Source organism: Ischnura elegans, chromosome 4 (genome assembly GCF_921293095.1).
Source record: "Ischnura elegans chromosome 4, ioIscEleg1.1, whole genome shotgun sequence".
Lineage (NCBI taxonomy): Eukaryota > Metazoa > Arthropoda > Insecta > Odonata > Coenagrionidae > Ischnura > Ischnura elegans.
In genome coordinates, this window is record NC_060249.1 from 126344917 (window position 1) to 126348202 (window position 3286).

At 35.0% G+C, this 3286-nt stretch overlaps 1 long non-coding RNA gene across 1 annotated transcript; it reads right to left on the minus strand.

Annotated features, from left to right (window-relative positions):
- Positions 1-555: 555 nt before the first annotated feature.
- On the minus strand, positions 556-3000 carry LOC124156941. Its single transcript, XR_006864452.1, has 3 exons — positions 2626-3000; positions 2061-2160; positions 556-1033 (listed from the first exon to the last, which is right to left on the minus strand). It is a non-coding gene; the product is annotated as an uncharacterized LOC124156941 (long non-coding RNA).
- Positions 3001-3286: the final 286 nt, after the last annotated feature.

Genomic DNA, 3286 nt, shown 5'->3' on the forward strand with positions numbered 1-3286 from the left:
TGAATGGAATAACTAAGCAACATTTACATGATGATAATGAAATGAAAAAATATTAGTAAATAAAGAAATTTAATGCCGGAAATTGATGCATAAGAATACATAAATTCATACATACACACTTAGGCACAATACGTAGATACTGTAAAAGCCAAATACAATATACTTCAATCAGTATAATTATCCTCAAACATAAATTAAAGTACACTACCACGAACAAATAGACAAGGCAAACGTTATGACCATAGCAAAATCGGTGGACTGAAAAAATAGATAAAATTCTGTCACCATACATTTTCCAAGAACTTAGAACATCGATTTAATTCCATATCACATTAGAATACCACACTGCTTTCGCCAGAGGAAAGTCAAATGTCACCATGGAATCAGGAGTTTGCTAATACAAATAATTGCTTCGCATCATCAATAAAATGGTGTAGACTTTCCTCTGTTACTCCTCCTCCCCACGTAGAGGGAGCAGCATGGATTTGAGGGGGTGGGAGGGTGGGGAAGGATTGTAAAGAAAGGAAAGGATAGTTAGTGTTAGAACTACTACTACTACAGCAAGCACACAAGTCACTCACGCACTCACTCACATCAACCAAAATGCATCATTCACACAACAACGATTCAATGTCTAGAACCTATCGCAGCGGCCGCCGAGGCATAAAAATCCTAAGATAAAAATTATGCTCCTAGATAAGATACGTTTTTCGACGACATAAGAACTAATTAGGTTTTATCTAACGTCCTGATAGATGATCTACATATGCTGACGACCTAAGTCGGTAATACCTAATATCCTAGAAGATCGATTCCTACTCTCCTGCCTACATCCTACGAAACGCTGTAAAAAAAACAACAGATTACAATAAATGTATAACAATAAATCACACAGGAAAAAAGCACACGCAAATAGTCCAGAGTCCACTGATGAGCATATCACATTTCCAGGCCTTCTCCTTCATTTCTTCAGTCTTGGGATAGAGTTCGATGTACCTGTTGACCAGGAAAATGTTGTTTTCAGTAGTGTCACCTGTTGCAAAAAAGCATCAATTTACTCTCAATGTATCTATGTAAATAATGCTTCGAAGTTTGCTCTCCAGTATAATAAATTCATTTGACACAAAAACATCGTAGGGGAGACAGGACTAGCCAATACTGAATGATGCAGTCCAAATCAATGCATTTACAAATTTTTGCGGAAAAAGACATTTGAAGGTAACTGAATAAATTGATTCTTAATTTTGTTAAAATATATAGCGTGTTTTTAATTTATAGCAGAGTGAATGCCTGCATTCATATCACACCGATGTAATTTATGACGTAATCTCAATTTAAAATAAACTTAATCAGAATTTCTGGTTCATAATATAATTTTAATGAAGAAGAAAAAATAAGAAGCAATATCGTTAAGTGTCAAGGAGGGAATAATTTAGCTCCGATGAATTTCAATTTCAATGTTCGTAGAGAAGATAAACAATGAAAAAAGCAAACAAAAACTGGATGAGAGAAATGAATTCTGTTTATTAGGAAAGAGAATAACAAGCGATGGCATAAGAAAGGAGGAAATTAATAATTGAATAGCATTCTACCGCAGGAAAGATCTACTAACAGCGCGAAATTTAAGCATGGAAGCAAAGAAATAACTTATTCCAACTTAAATTATGCTTCAATACTATATTTGGAGCTGGTAAATAGAGAGAAAAATATCTAGATAGAAAATAATAACAGAAATTTTCGAAAAAAGACTATCTAATCAAAGAATACGTCAAGGGGGAGACCCACTGTCGCATGAGTAGAAGATGAACTTTTCAATTCAAGGTGATTCTACAAAGAAGAATAGTTTACTATCATTGGCTCATAAGTTTTGAAATGGAATTGAAAAGGCAATAATAAAAAAAAACAAGTAGTCAAATTGCATTTATACTATGTCAACATTACATGTTGGCAGGAAGTTGCTTACTTTTTCTTAGTGAGTGAACAGGATATTAATTTTGATTTTTTGAAGGGTCACAAGGCGTGTATTAATTGAAAAGGAAATTAATAAAATCCATTCTTACCATCAATTGATTGCCAATCCAATCCGTTCTCATGTCTTCATAATCCAAAGCAGTTTTGCCTTCTCCCAAATTGATATTCAGTTCTGGTAATGAGTCATAACTAGAAAGTAAAAAATTACGAATGTCAACTGAAATTCAGCATTGAAAACGAGAAAAGACTGAATAAATGGAGTACTTAAATATCAAATTATTGTGGCAGTTGTTCAAAATAATAATTGAAACTATTAATAAAAGAATAATGTAGGTAATTAAGATAAATCGTTAAATGGACAAAATTAAGTTTAACATAGTATTTATTGAACTGAGACCACAGTACCTCCACTGAAACCACTGACCTGAAAAAGTGTGAAATATATTTCTAATATCGTCCCATTAAATTTAAAAGGTAACTCTGGAAATGAAAAGTATGACTACAATATGAAAAAAATGTTATCTCAAAATCATACGATTGATTTTGGAAAATTCCTAGTTTAATTAATTTTATCAAATTAAAAAAGTTCCTTGTGTCAAGGAGAGGTCTCAAAAATATATATGGCTTTGAATGAAAGTGGAATGTAGTTCTTACTGTGACGAGATGGCGCCATGTTCTTCGCGAAACAGGTAATCATGATGCACGTCCTCTTCTACTGCTGTCTTCTGCTCTTCATATCCAGGGATGACTTGAACCTGGGGAGAGGTAGTATTAGTATGCACGTAGAAAAATAATAAAAACCCTCGCCCTAAAAACACCTAGCCTTACGTTACGCATTATTCTTTGGCCCTAATGGCCCAAATCAAAGCTAACACTTTCACTGCCCTGTTGATTAGGTCCACTTCGGTCGACTTCTTCTTTCTTTTAATCTTCAAATCCAGAGATGACTTTCTTCATGCTGTCCTCTTCTACCGATGTCTTCTGCTCTTCAAAACCTGTGGAGAGGTAGGATTAGTAGCACATACAAAAAATAAAATACCCTTGCACTAAAAATCCCCAAAGCCTCGCATACACTCCACGACAACATACAGGGGGTATCTTTGCACTCAAACCAAGTGAAAGTCCCATTCCTGTACGCTGCAATGGATTAGCGTGCATGCAAAAGCTTTGGTTCAAAAGGCTAAAATTAACGCACGCATGTTAATCGCCTATCCTTACGTTACTCAAATCATTCGGCCCGAACGGCCCAAATCAAAGCTAACACACGCACTATCTTCTAGTCTTGGTCCTCTTCAACCGTTGTCTTCTGCCTTCC